This window comes from Mustela nivalis (assembly GCF_964662115.1).
Source record: "Mustela nivalis genome assembly, chromosome: 4".
NCBI lineage: Eukaryota > Metazoa > Chordata > Mammalia > Carnivora > Mustelidae > Mustela > Mustela nivalis.
Genome location: NC_139023.1, coordinates 96,037,252 through 96,053,081, shown reverse-complemented (window position 1 = coordinate 96,053,081; position 15,830 = coordinate 96,037,252). Strand labels below are relative to the sequence as shown.

Sequence of the window (15,830 nt, the reverse complement as noted above, 5' to 3'; positions counted from 1 at the left end):
TGTTCATTGAAAATGCTTTCCTGAAATTTTAAGCACCTAAGCTTTGGAGAATTTTCATAGGAATGTGCATTCAAACTTTTGATGTAAATTCATGCCATATTTTTGTTATTGTATCTGTTGCCTCTCTATATAGAGGAGTCCGTTTCTTGTTATCGACAGTGGTATCAATTTTTGCAGGGTATTGTGGTTTCCTGTGTTTCTAGAGTTCTGTGAGATAGACAAATTAAAAAGTAAGAATATTATCTGGTGCCACCATTGTATGTGTAAGGAACAGAAAGAGATGATCATAGCTTTAATATCAGTTATATATTAATACAGTTTTCTCAAAGTATGGTGTACAAACTACTGATTTCAGCTGGCACATATCCAAACTTCAAAAATTTGAGTTTTATCTTTGGTTTAATGTGAATTAAAACTATAATTAGCTCAGGACATCTAGGTGGCTCAGTCAGTTAAGCATCTGACTCTTGATTTCGGCTCAGGTCATGTTCTCAGGGTGGTGGGATGAATCCTGGAGTTAGGCTCTGTACTCGGGGCAGAGTCTGCTTGCCATTCGCTCTTTCCTTCTGTCTCTGCCCCATCCCCCTGCTTGCATGTGCTCTCTCTAAATAAGTAAATAAGTAAATAAATACATAATTTTAAAGACCAAATAATTAGCTCATAAAATTTATGATTTAATGAATATTATTGCTCAGGAAGATGTTAAGTGAAAAGAAAGTGAGGTGTTTACTACTGATTTTAAGGAAATGAGGAATTACTCTCACAGGTAATATGCAGATATGGTAAAAATTATAAAGGTGGAATGTAAATGGCTAAAGTTTTGGAAATATTGAACGAATGTGTTTAATAAGTGGATATTTTCTGAATCACTGTAGAAACTTGAACCTCACTGATGCTTGTTACACAGCTCAATTAATAATAACAATCTGTTAAATTTCATAATTACAGATGTACAAAATAGTTGATAAAAAATGCTTTATCATTTTATCATATCTTCAGTCCTCATGAATTGCCATAAAATTAAAGGAATATAGAAGGTAACCAGTATTTTTTGAAACAAGAATCAAAGAGAGGTTAAGGGATCTGGGTGGCTCAGTCATTTGGGCAACCAACTCTTGATTTCCACTCAGGTCTTGATCTCAGGGTCATGCGACAGGCCCGTGCTGGGCTCTGCACTCAGCAGGGAGCCTGCTTAGGATTCTCTCCCTCTCCCTTTGCCCTTTCCCCCAGCTTTCTCTCTCTGTCTAAAATAAATAAATCTAAAAAAAAAAAAAAATTGGAGAGAGGGTGAATCAACCCCAAATAAGCACTAGAGTTCTATTCTGCCTGTTTTCCCTGATATCTTTGCAGGGCAGAGAGGGGTGGTGTGGGCAAAAGGGTGGGAGAGGAGGAGGGAACCATGAGCATCATCTAGGTCAAGGGTCATTAATGTATCATGAAGTATGCCAATGGTCTCTTTAAAAATGATCACATTAGTCATTTCTTTTAGGGGATCCATTCTAGGGAGGATATAATTCTTAATATGGAGAAAATTCACAAAGATGTTTATTATAAAGGTATTTATGGTAGCAACAAATTATAAGCATTTTAACAAAAGGGAAAGGTCAAGCAAATTATAGTACAGTAGTCCCTCATTTATCCATGGTTTTGCACTGTCTCGGTTTCCCACAGTCAACCACCACCAGAAGCAGATGATCTTTTCTGACGCTTCATCACATGCCTGCATCATTCACCTGACTTCATCTCCTTACACAGGCATTTTATCAGCTCACACCACCACAAGAGAAGAACGGTGAGTACAGTATAGGCATATCTCTTTTTATTGTGATTGCTTTATTGCACTTTACGGACACTGAGCTTTTTATAAACAAAAGGTTTATGGCAACCTTGCATGGGGCAAGTCTGCCGGTGCTGTTTGTCCAAGAACATTTGCTCACTTCATGTCTCAACGTCACATTTTGGTAATTCTCGCAAATGCTTCCAACTTTGTTGTTATTGTTATGTGTGCTATGGTGATCTGTGATGAGTGATTACAACAACTTACAGAAGCTCAGATGATGATTAACATTTTCTAGCAATAAAGCATTTTTTCGGGCGCCTGGGTGGCTCAGTGGGTTAAGCCACTGCCTTCGGCTCAGGTCATGATCTCGGGGTCCTGAGATCGAGTCCCACATCGGGCTCTCTGCTCAGTGGGGAGCCTGCTTCCTCCTCTCTCTCTGCCTGCCTCTCTGTCTACTTGTGATTTCTCTCTGTCAAATAAATAAATAAAATCTTTATAAAAAAATAATAAAGTATTTTTTCATTAAGCTATGTACATTTTTTACACATAATGCTATTCCACACTTAACAGACTAAAGCATAGTGTAAACGTAACTTTTATATGTACAGGGAAATAAAAAACATTTATTTGACTCACTTTATTGCAATATTCACTTTATGGTGGTAGTCTAGAACTGAACCCAAAATATCTTCAAAGTATGCCTGTACAGGAGTGCCCGGGTGGCTCAGTTGGTTAAACATGTGCCTTCGGCTCAGGTTGTGATCCCAGGGTCCTGGGATCGAGCCTTGCATTGAGCTCCCTGCTGGGCAGGGAGCCTGCTTCTCCTTCTTCTCCATACTTGTGTGTGCGCGTTTTCTCTCTCTCTCTCTCTCTCTCTCTATCTCTGTCTCTATCTCTGTCTCTCTCTCTCTCAAACAACAAAAAAAAAGGTATGCCTGTATAATAAGGTATTTTGAGAGAGATACTACATTCACCTATGTTTTATTACAGTATGTTGTTATTAGTGTTTTATTATTATTGCTGTTAATCTCTTCCTGCGCCTAATTTATAAATACATACTTTATGTATGTATATATGGAAAAAAAGTACGGTTTATATTGGGTTCAGTATGGCTTCAGATGTCCATAGTCTTGGAATGTACCCCCCAAGGATGGGGTGGGGAGGGCTATGGTATATCTGTAAAACAAGGTGAAGAATAGTACTAGCATAGAAAATACTGAGTGAAAAACAGATTCAGGATCAATTAACTATTATACTTACAACTACACAATTCATGTACAAAATATAGAAAGATATAAATTCACAAATATTCTAAAAGTTTGGTTGTTGTCTTACAGTGATAAAATAATTGTTCCTTTTCCTTTATCTATGTCTGCATATTTATTTTTATATTGACTTTTCATATTACTGTATAAAATAGTAATATATAATATATATAACATAATATATATAACATATAATATATATATTATATAACATACTTGTATTACTTTTTGACATAACTAATAGAATGTGTTAAATAAAACTATGCTGCTGCCTAGTTAAAAACAACTGTGCAGTTTTTGAAAGATAAATCTTACCTTTCCTTTATTTGGCATACAAATAACTAGCTGTCTGAAAAAGAGAGGATTGAGTCTCAGTGCTAGAGAGAATGGGCATAGCAGAGTCAGAGAACATAGATGGACATACCCATTGAAACACTACTCTCAGTTGATTTTTCTTGCATTGATTGCTTCAGTCTCAACCATGGTTTTTACTGCAGTCAACTTATTCTTTTGAAGAAAGGAAAAAAGGAAGGAAAGAGACATGGAAAATTTACATGATATGCATGCTAATAATTTCCTAATTAGTTTCTCATTCTTTTGGATTCCCATAAGCTGGAGTTGTACATTTATGTCTATATGTGTTATACTTAACATTCACTGTTGCCATATCTTTGCATAGACTCCTAGCACCCCTCAAAGTATATTGTGTCGTTGGCTTGCCCAGGAAACTTTGCTTAGAATCTTAACCCTAGCATATCTAGTTACTGTGATACATTCCCCATGAGTGCATTATAAGCACTAAAAAAATATGAAAAAATTTCGACAAAATTCTTGTCTGTTCATAAGTGCTTTTCTTTTCTATAAAAAAGAAAACGCTTAGGTCCTCATCACATGTCTTTTTATTTGACCACTTTTTCAGAAGAATTTAATCTCTAATTATAGTTTGGATGCTGCAGCTCATCATTTTCCAAGATAACTGTATCCCTACCCGGAAATTTGCTTCCCTAAATCCTGCCTGTGTTATTGTGAGGGATAATAAAATGTGAGTGAATAGCATCTCAACCAGGTTTGATTCACATCTCCAAAAGTTGTAGGTTCTTTAATAAGAAACATTTGAAGCCTTTTGAGCCCAGATTCCCCCTGCCACCTCTCACCTCCCCACTTCCCCAGTGGGCCAGAGAGGTGGGTAGAGGACACCAGGAACTAGGTGGAGCTTCTAAAGGCACAGCCTGCCAGGCAGCTAAGAAGCCGACAGAAACACCCCTCCCTACACGGTCAATTCCAGGCTGCAGGTTCCAGCCTCTCAATGTTGATGAGGTAAAGCACTTCATCTTTGTAGCTCTCCTTCAGGACTTTTTTTTTTTTTTTAAGATTTTGTTTATTTATTGACAGAGAGAGACACAGGGAGAGAGGGAAAACATGCAGGGGGTGTGGGAGAGGGGGAAGGCAGGCTTCCTGCAGAGCAGGGAGCCCAACCTGGGGCTCTATCCCAGGACCCAGGGATCATGACCTGAGCCAAAGGCAGATGCTTAATGACTGAGCCACCCAGACACCCCTCCTTCAGGACTTCTGGAAGCATATTCTTTTTTTTTTTTTTTTAAGATTTTATTTATTTATTTGACAGAGATCACAAGCAGGCAGAGAGAGAGGAGGAAGCAGGCTCCCTGCTGAGCAGAGAGCCCAATGCGGTGCTCGATCCCAGGACCCTGAGATCATGACCTGAGCCGAAGGCAGCGGCTTAACCCCTGGAAGCATATTCTTTAAGTATATATCCACTCAGTAAAATGACCTCTCATTACTTTACTCAAAGCCAAAGGTGATTTTTAGACTTCATCTTTCTCTGTCTTTGCAATTTTGACACTGTTGACTTGTGTGAATTTTCTTTTTTCGTTTCCATATCACCGTGCATTTCTGACTTCTTTCCTACTTCTCTGGCTGCACTTCCTTTTTATATGCTCTTTCTCTGCCCACGTCATGTACTGCATTGTGCTCTCTGCCTCCTCTCTCTCTTGCATGTTCACATTGGATGAATGCCTGTTGCTGCACTTGTACCAGTTTTCACTAAAGGTCCTGCGGTTCTTCTTCCAGAGTTCTGGACTCACATCCAGGTGTAAACGTCTATTAGTAAGTATCTGTACTCTTCATCCGACAGGCATCTCACATCAAACATTTTCAACACTGGATTTATTTACCACCTCCATGAATATTTTTTTATATTGATATCTGGCACTAAAAGCCATGTACTTGCTCAAGCTAAACACTTGGGGCTCTCCTAGACCCCTTATTTCTTAATCAACAATATCTAATCAACTTTGAAGTAACATTGATTCCATTTCTTAAATGTCTTTGGAAACTACCCGTATCTGCGTATTCCTGGTTTAGGCCCTCAAGATTACACAGTATATCCTGATCTCCTCAGCCTCTAGCCTTTGTCCTGTTGGACAGGATATTTCCAAGGGCCCAGAGCATTCTTCTACCCCAGAACTTTTTTGCAGTAACCATTTTGGAAAACTAAGTCTGTACCTTTTATCTCTGAATTCCCATTACCTAGCCCAATGCATGACACATTGTAGATACTCAATATGGATTTGCTATATAAGTAAAATTTCATGGGTTCCTACTTCTCTGCCCTATTTCTTTTGTTTAAATGAGACTTACCACAACTTGAAGCTCTCTAGCTCACAAAGGACATAGTTTTTCTCCAGAATTAAATTTTTTTTTTTTAAATCCATCAACTCAGCACTTGAAGAATTACATCTGCTTTCCCACACACACATAATGATGTCTACTCAACTAGAGGCAGTAGAAGGTTGAGACATTTGACAAGTTGTGAACCCTGCCAAATGTGTCTTCTAATTTGGTTTTTTTTTTTTTTAATCTGATAATAGCTCTTCTGTGTGAGATGACATACTTGTCAGACAAGATTTTCCTCATCTGTGTCTATAGTAGCTATAGTGTGTCCGCCCTTCAAGGAGGTTCTGGCCCTACTCCAGTCTCTTCCATCCTGCTCTATCTGCATCATGCTTGTCCTAGACACAATATGAGAGACCTTTTCCTTAGATAAGGTGTGATAAAGGTGAATACACCATTGACGAAGTTTGGTTACTGGGATTTATCATTTGTATTAGGTGGGATTAAAGAGGGAGGCAGAGAGGTGAGACTGTCTAGTTCTAAAGTAAGGCTGAAAGAAAAGCAGAAGATAATACATGCAAAAAGCATCCCTAAGTTAACCAGAAGACTTGAGTGGAAAGGAAGTGCCACTAATATATGTACAGTGTCACAATGTTTGGTTAAATCACTTCTGACTACACCTAGCTACCTCAATTGAGAGGCAAAAATCAGACTGCTCAGTAATTGTCAAAGAATACTTAGTTAAATTTTGAAAAATTACACTTTTAAATACTTTATTATAAATATGAAGATATATATAATAAAATATTTATATAAACATATAACTATGCAAAGAAATAATGATATCAAAATGTTTATAGTGCTTATGTCTTAGTGGTACTTTGGGTAATTCTTATTTTCCTTTTTACCACATTTTTTTCTCCACATTTTAAAATAACATCATTTTGTGCTTATTATAATGAAATGTTTCAAAAAATCTAGATCTTCAGGGGCACCTGGGTGGCTCAGTGGGTTAGAGCCTCTGCCTTCAGCTCGGGTCATAATCCCAGGGTCCTGGGATAGAGCCCCACATTGGGCTCTCTGCTCGGCAGGGAGCCTGCTTCCCCCTCTCTCTCTGCCTGCTTCTCTGCCTGCTTGTGATCTCCATCTGTCAAATAAATAAATAAAAATCCTAAAAAAAAAAATTTGGATCTTTAAAAATACATCAGAGGTGGTGGCTTGGATGGTTAAAAATACATCAGAGATCATTATGGTACAATCTTCAAGATTTTCATGACTTAAATACCTCATGACGGAGTCTACTGGAAGACATCCAGTAGACTGGTAATACCTTTCACTTGCAAGCCAGAAGCTGCCATGTATGAAAAAGCAAGTTACAGTGAAAGAAAAGAAAAGCACTAATTATTATGCAACATAGATTACAGAAGTCTTACAGTATCTCAAACACGGTCTTTCCCCAGATCACAGCTGTCAAGGAAAAACTTTTGACCGCAGCTGCACATATACAATGTGTGAAAGTCTGAGGGAACATGAAGGAATTAGGGAGTTCCCCCTGGCCAAGTTTTCTCCAAAAGATATATCCCTTCAGGGAGGGGGAAAAAAAAGAGTGTGGTGGGGAGGACAAACCATAAGAGACTCTTAATGGTAGAGAACAAACAGGATTGATGAAAGGCAGTGGCTCGGGGGATGGACTAGAAGAGTGATAGGTATGAAGGAAGGCACTTGTTTTAATGAACACTGCGTATTGTATGTAGCATCTGGGCCTGCAAAGGGTGTGGCGTCTGCTTAAGATTCTCTTTCTCCTTCTCCCTCTGCCCCTCCGCCCTCTTGAAAAAAAATAAATAAATAAAAATAAATAACCATAACTTCTTTTAATTTAAATACTTTGTAAACATACTTTACAATGATTACATAAAGGAAAATGTACAAAAGGAAGTATAACTGAAAGATTAGAAAAATTTATACCTCAAATTATGTGACTTGTATATGCATTAGATACTATAAACATAGAAGTGGGAAAAATTTGATTCAACATTGTAATTCTTATATTATTTTTGACCAACTACAATTCTGGGATTCATTTATTTACTTAGCAAACTTTACTGAGTCTTTATAGCTTTTCAAGCCCTGGAAACCTAGACATAAATTCGGTATGATCTTCACCCTCAGCGGAAGGGAACAAATACTAAAATTTTGTGAAAATCTAGTATGTGTCATGAGTTTTCACTTTCTATTTTAGTGTTTGCTTTAATCTAATGGGGAAGTGGTATTAATCCCATTTAGAAATGGGGAAAATAATGTTCATTTCAGCTGAAGCCACCCGTCGGAGGTGACACAGAGTAAGTGGCAGGGCTGGGACACAGCTCAGGGCTAACTGCTTCCAAAGCTCACGCCCTTTTCCCTCTCCCTAGTTGCCTTTTGGCACTTACGACCTTGAACAGGAGAAAATACATACAGCAAAATGTAACGTGAACAGAACGCCGTTATAGCTATTAGTTGTGCTGGAAGGGGGTCAACAAGGGCTTTAGAGAAATAGCATTATAATTTAAGACTTCAGAACTGAGAGTTTCATGAGCTACGATGGGGAGAGCAGCATTCACTGATCCATCCATTCACAAACCTGCACTGAGCTGCTACTGTGTGCTAGTCCCACGGGTAGCTCCCACTGTGCTCCAAAGACTTGAAAGAGAATGAGTGTGACACTGACCACCCTCAGGAGTCAGTCTCTTGGGAGACGAGTAGGTAACTGACAAATGACAGAGCCTTGTGAACAGTTCTGCTACAGAGTCAAATGCAGAGTGCTGGGGGCCACGCTTCCAGGGTACTCAGGCCAGAAGCTATGCTGTGTTGCAGCCGTGCTGGGCACGGCAGACTGAATGCTCCATGCCAAATTCAGATGCTTGCACTTGATTTGATAGGCAACAGCAAGTCAGCAGACATTTTTAAGCGGGGGAGTGACAAGGTTAATTATGATTTTAAAAAGCTATCTGGCAGCATGTGAAGTACAGAGTGTAGAAACATGGGAAGAGACAGGTGGCAGGACAACCCGTCTGGAGGCTAACGGTGCCAACTAGAGATGGAGAGGACCCCGTCCAGAAAGCAACAGAAGAGACTAGGAGAGTAGAGACCATATTTATAAGAAGAAGGCAGAATTCATGGACTGTAGGATGTATAGCGAGAATCAAGAGAACAGCATATACAAAAGCTTCAGTTCATATATATGTTCAGAACCACAGCATTGTTTACAAGTGAAGGACTCATTCAGCATTTTATAAATAAGTAATGAATTCTCTTTGTAAGAGATTGTACTGATAATTATCAGAACTCATTTTAAATATTAAGTCATTCTAAAACACTAATAGTTTAATATTTGTTTTTTTCTCCCAAGCAGTTTACACATAGCCTGCAACGCTGTTTACACTGTTAATTCTGTTAGCAAACTCTTCCTACATGGATAATATAACTGAAATTTTTATCGCTGTTATATTGAAACATAAATTTTGAGAAAACGGATTAGACAATCTTTTTCTATAATAAAATTCAAAAGATTAATGGACTTTTTTCTGAAATACGGTTCAGAAAAGGTCAGAAATGGTCAAGTAAGTAATGTGCAACACTATTTTAATGTTTCACAAAAGTTTTCCATTTTCTTGGTCATTACTGAGTCTTGTAATTTATTTGGTTCTTTTCGTTTTGTAGAGACACATTTGTTTTCATTAATAAGCAAAGATATACATCCTGTTAAAAGTGGAATCTCTTGCGCTGTTATGTGTGACCAGAAGAGGGCGGCAGTGAGGCACTACAAAGAACGAACAGGCCCTTAAATTGCAGAGGTGTTATGCCCATCCTGTAAATGACCTAAACATCCGTTTGGGCTGACATCTTAATTAACTGATTCATTTTCTGAGCCAGAGACTATGACATAAATATTGTCACAGAATTTTCAGAACATCAGATGATGTCCTTATAATGCAACAGAGTAATAGTTTTGTGGAAATTTCTGTTAAGATTGATGACAACGCTGAGACATATTCTGAAAATTTTACATCAGAAGGGAAAAGATTAGAGGATGGATTAAAAGTAAACATGTTATTTCTTGTTCAAGAGTATAGGCAGAGAATTTAATAATTTACAAAGACAATAAAAGGAATCTTATTGAACATTGCATAGGATTAAGCAACTAAGAGATTCAGTAAATAGCTCCTCTTATAATCAATTACTGAAAACAAATATATTTTGAGTACCTCATATGTGCCAGGAATTACTCCAGGCTATAGAAGGGAATAAAACACATAGGCCCTGCCCTATTGCAGCATGTATTATAGTGGGGAAGAAAAACATTAAGCAAAACCACATTTAATTCCTAGTTTTACAACTGAGAAAAAAAATGAAAACCAGTCTACCACAGGGGCCCAAGTAAACTAGTTTACTTTCATTCTCAAAATTGGAAATTAAATAAAATTTAAAATAGGACTTAAGAACAAGTCACCTGAAGTTCTTAATACCAATTTTTATTATGTATTTCCCTTAACAATAAATAAAGGGGGTAAGGAGGAATTTACATATTGATAAAAATATCATTGCGTAAGAGTTTTTGGGTAGTTGATATACGGCAATAAAAAACTGTCAATTAAGTGTCATAAAATGCCGTGAGCCTTCTGTGGTGGCCTGAATTTGATTAAACACCATGTCAATCATCAGGCTGGCTCCAGCTGCAACTGATAATCTGTCCTCACTTGATCCGCTCTAAATCCTAGGTCCCAAACCTGGAGAACATTTATTCAAATAGAATCCTCTACCTCCTCTTTTTCATTCATCTTCATTGGCATCTCTGACATCCCAGATTTCCAGTTTTCCTAGGCTATGAGCCCACTTGCAGGCCTTCCAGTCTTTCTCTGAGCAGGGATCCATTGGCTCAAAAGGTTATCTATATTTTTAAACGCACTTTCGACTTTTTTAATGTTCCTTCCCTCCACTGTATACCCTTTCCAGATGTGGGTTGACTGAGACAGCCAGCCTCTCAGCTGACTCTGACTGGATCCATTACTGATGAACCATGGCTGGGCCCTCACTGATTCTTTTATTCATCCTTAATTGATTGTCTTTCTAATTCTGTACAGTCCCTGTTTCAATCCAGGATTCCCCTTTTCAAGCTAAACTCCCTCCTCCCGCCCTACCTCACAGATCTCCATCTGTTTGACTTAGGATATTGGGTTATCTATGTTTAACTCTCAAATTTTCTTCTTCCCTTCTGCCTCACAGAGACAATGTTCTCCCTCTGACCTCTTAAACCAGCCCTTTTCTAACTTGTCTTGTGATCTCCTAAGCCATCTCCTTCTGACCTCTTAAACCAACCCCTTTTTAACTTGTCTTGTGATTTTTCTCATTCATATTCCCTCTTTCATCTTTTTTTCTTTTCTTTCTCTCTCTGTTCCTCTTTCTTTCTTTCTTTCTTTCTTTCTTTCTTTCTTCCCTTTTCTCTCTCTCTCCTTTTTTTTTTTTTTTTTTTGCCTTCTGACATCTTCTGGGCCTACACACATGTTCAAATCTAATGATTCTTATGAAATATTCATTTCTCCTGAGACCGTATTCCATCTTTCTCCTTCCCTTAACAGCAGTGCTTCTTAAAGTAGGAGCCTGTATTTATCCCTTTCACTTCCTTGTTTAACACTTGAGCATCCATTTCTCCTGGTCTTCCCTCTTCTGAAATGTGTATTTATGTGATCAACGAGAACTTTCCCATCACTTGATCTAGTCACCTCTTCTTAGTGGCTACTCTGGGTCTTCCTGTGGAACTTGTTGCCCATTGTCATGTCTCCACTGTTCTTTGTTCTCACATTTCTAGCTGTTTCTTTGGAGGCCATTATATCACTATCTGGCTCCCGGGTAGAAGCATTCTCTAAAAGGCCTCGTCTTCTTCAGATTCTACCTTTGCTTCTTTTAATCTAGTGTAATGACTTCTATAATTGCCAAACCCTTCCCTTGTGGATGCACCCCAAATTCCTCTTCAGTCCTAATCTTTCTCCTTAGTTTGACTCACATTTCCCACCTCTTACAGAGAGCTTCATTTCTCTACAGGATTCATGGCTACATCAAACAGACTGATCTGAACTCATCATCTCTCAGTAGTGTTCCATGCACCCTAGACTACCTACCAGCTGATTCTGATCATGATCTGTGAGGCCCTTCCTCTTGCTCTTTGCTCCCCACTCCGCCCCATCCATCTGAAATGCATCTCTTTGTATCACTCTCCTTTTCCCCAGACCCGGCCTCTCCCATTTTCTCCATTTGTTAGAGTCCTATCCATTCTTCAGTTTAGTTCCTATTTGGCCTTCTTAACAAACACTAGCTTAGGGGCGCCTGGGTGGCTCAGTGGGTTAAGTCTCTGCCTTCAGCTCAGGTCATGATCCCAGGGTCCTGGGATTGAGCCCCACATCGGGCTCTCTGCTCAGCAGGGAACCTGCTTCCCCCTCTCGGCCTGCCTCTCTGCCTACCTGTGATCTCTGTCTGTCAAATCAATAAATAAAATCTTTTAAAACAAACAAAACACTAGCTTAACTGACTCTCCCCGTCCCCATTTTTCATCCATTCTTTGCTTGGAAGTCAACTATACCTGATCCCCGTCACTCTTATATTTGAGATACACATTGGTGTTTGTCATCTCTATTAAGCCCTGAGGCCTGAAGCTGTTGAAACTGTGTCTTATTCATCTTTAGATCCCCCTGTAGGACCTGACACATAGGAGAAGCCCTAGAAATTTCGGTTAATCTGCATTGTTGGAAGGAAAGTTTCACAAACCTTAATTTTTTCCAAGATTTTATTTATTTATTTGACAGAGATATAGAGAACACAAGTAGGCAGAACGACAGGCAGAGGGAGAGGGAGAACCAGGTCCTCCTCTGAGCAGGGCACTTGACATGAGGCTTGATCTCAGGACCCCAAGATCATGACCTGAGCTGAAGGCAGATGCTTAAGTGACTGAGCCACCCAGGTACCCCACAGACCTTAATTTTTTTTAAGAATTGTGAAGAACATGATATTTTTAATATGCAGGCTACACATTTGGGAGACTATAGGAAGTTTAAAAAAGGAAATTTACATCAAATATGGTTGACATTCTTGTCTCTGTCCTACTTCAGTTAAGGCAGATTTTTAGAGCATTACATAAAATTTCACTTTGTAAGGGAGTTTTTTTTAGGAGTGAAGAAATTCCTGGAAATTAAGATTAAGTTTCAAGCTCTGGGATTTTATTTAACTGTCTTTGAAGTTAATAAATTGACCTGCCACTGTTTCATGGATACTGACAAAAGACATGAGACTCTTGGGTCAAAGACAGAGGATGTTATTATTCCAGAGCACAGCAAGAAGCATGAGCATCACGTAGACATCAGTTTCTCATGTCCTCCAAGTCTCCAAGGAGTGACACTGAGCAGTCCAGGTGAATGTGGGTAGGTTTGTGTTGCAGCCAATGAACATGGATCTTGAGGAAGCTACTGCTTTTATAACAAACCTGTTTTTGTTCCAGAGGGAGACATTATCTCATCCCTCAAGGTTGCTACAAATACAAACCCTGATTAATTGCCCACGAGAGGAGGAATTTGGTGGGTATTCTTGACACACTCAGCAAGAACTTGTAGTGATGCCCACAGACCATGGTGGAAGGCCTCTCCCAAAGGCATTCTGTGAGAATAAGACTTTTGGTTATCTTAGTGCATCAGAGGGACTTAACAAATATTTGTTGAATCAAATTAATTAATTAGTGAGAAGAAGTGAAACCACTGAGGAATTTAAAAAGTCAGAAAGAGTGAATCCCTAAGGGAACAGTTCTAGATTTCAGATCTGATTAGGAGGAAAAGTCAGAAAGAGGAATGAGAACTAAGACCACATGACTTTATAAGAAATAAAATTTTTAAAAACTTTACATCATGGGAAGTGGGAAGGACTCCTGAACAAAGCAATCAGATTAAGTCCCAACAGCCTAAGAAAATGCCTGTAGCTTGCTATTAGTATTACGGTAACTACAGTTTTTTGTATCTGCAGTGTCTTGCCACACACTAAACTTCATTAAAAGTTTAGATACTATGTTCATTTAGGAAATGCTAGCACACATTTCTTAAAATGGTGAATTGAACTACAAATCAACGTAGATTACGCTAATGAATTTGATCAGAATTAAATACTCATTTCGAAAGTTGCAGAGAAACAAATGAAATATCTTAAAATCCCATGATTCTTTTTTTAATTGAAGAATAATTAACATACAGCATTCTATTAGTTTCAGGTGTACAAGGTATTGATTCAACAATTCTACATATTCCTTAGTGCTTGCCATAGTATGTGTAGCTACCATCTGTCACCATACCAAGTGATTACAATATTATTGACTGGATTCCCTATACTGTACTTTTCATCTCTATGACTCATTTATTTTATAGCTGGAAGTTTATCTATTAATTCCCTTTATCTATTTTGCCCATCCCCCCACCCACCCACTTGCCCTCTGGCAACCACCACTTTTTCCTCTGTATTTAAGAGTTTGATTTTATTTGTTTTGTTTTTTTTTTCTGGATTGCACATATAAGTGAAATCATTGGGCATTTGTCTTTTTCTATCTGACTTCTTCACTTAGCATAATACCTACCCGGTCCATCTTTTGTTGCAAATGGCAAGATCTCATTCTTTTTTATGGCTGAGTAATATTCTGTTACATATACCACAACTTCTTTATCCATTCATCTATCAGTGGACACTTGGGTTGCTTCCATATCTTGGCTATTGTAAATACCACTGCCAGTAGACATAGGAGTACGTATATCTTTATGCATTAGTGTTTTCATTTTCTTTGGGTAAATACCCAGTAGTGAATTATTAGATCATATGGTATTTCAGGGTTTTTTTAAAGATTTTGTTTATTTGACAGAGAAAATCGTAAGCAGGCAGAGAGACAGGCAGAGAGAGTGGGGGAAGCAGGCTCCCAGCCAGCAGAGAGCCTGATGTGGGGCTTGATCCCAGGACCCTGAGACCATGACCTGAGCTGAAGGCAGAGGCTTAACCCACTGAGCCACCCAGGTGCCCCTCAATTTTTAATTTTTGAAAAACCGCCATATGTTTTCCACAGTAGTAGCACCAATTTATATTCCCACCGACAAAGCATCCCTTTTCTCCACATCTTCATCAATACTTGTTATTTCTTGTCTTTTTGATCCTAGCCATTCTGACTGGTATGAGGTGGTATCTCATTGTGGTTTGATTTGCATTTTCCTGATGATTAATGATGCTGAGCATCTTTTCGTGTGTCTTGGCCATCTGGATGTCTTCTTTGGAAAAATGTCTATTTAGGATCTCTTCCCATTTTTTAACTGAATTGTTTGTGTTTTTTTGGTATTGAGTTGTATAAGTTCTTTATATATTTTGGATATTTACCCCTTATTAGATATATCATTTGCAAATATCTTCTCCCATTCGCTAGGCTGCGTTGTACTAAAAGTTTGTCTTTGATCTAAGGATGCTGAGATCTAGTTAGTTTCTGTTGAGGATTTCAATCAGGAGGTCATGTAAAGCCATGGTAAGTGGATCAAATAAGGATGATCTATAGAGAAGAATAGAACAGACCTTGTATGTTCTGTTTGCTTCTATACTCTTACAACCTGGTGTGGCACCTGATACATAGTAGGCTCCCAGTAAGTCTTGCTGGAATGAATAAAACAGACTCTGGAGGAGAGAGAGAGAGAGAGAGAGATTACTTTTGCTCCCAACAGTTTTCCATACCTGACTATAATCCCTCAAGAGGACTATCTGCATTTCCTGTCCTTATGTCCACGAGAGATCCCTGTGTCTATCCAATAAATTCCCCTTTCTGCTAAAGTTAGTTTGGGCATGTTATATTCCTTGCAGCTAAATTAAACCTAAGAATCTCTGAATATAAGATTCCCAATCATTAGACTTTAAAGTCTTTTCATCCCCAGGGAGCTGTGGTTCACCCATGCACATCAGAAATCTTGATGACTTGTCCAGAAATCACTAAATTCCAGAAGTAATCGTGCCTCTGCTTTGCTTAAGTGTACCTCACATTTTGGGGACAAAGAAAAGAATAGAAACTCAAATTCACCTGAAAATAAAGGATTACCTCCAAAAATAGAGCTTGACAATCTTTC

General features: G+C 38.6%; 1 protein-coding gene across 13 annotated transcripts in view; it reads left to right on the top strand.

Moving 5' to 3' along the window:
• The window catches only part of LOC309863300 (alpha-protein kinase 1-like), a 117,512-nt gene that overhangs the window by 6,755 nt on the left and 94,927 nt on the right, over positions 1-15,830 (top strand). For all 13 annotated transcript variants that reach the window (XR_014310978.1, XR_014310979.1, XR_014310980.1 and 10 more), the window contains one exon: positions 1,672-1,792. The gene's annotated coding sequence lies outside the window, so the exon portion shown is untranslated. The remainder of the gene's footprint in view (positions 1-1,671; positions 1,793-15,830) is intronic.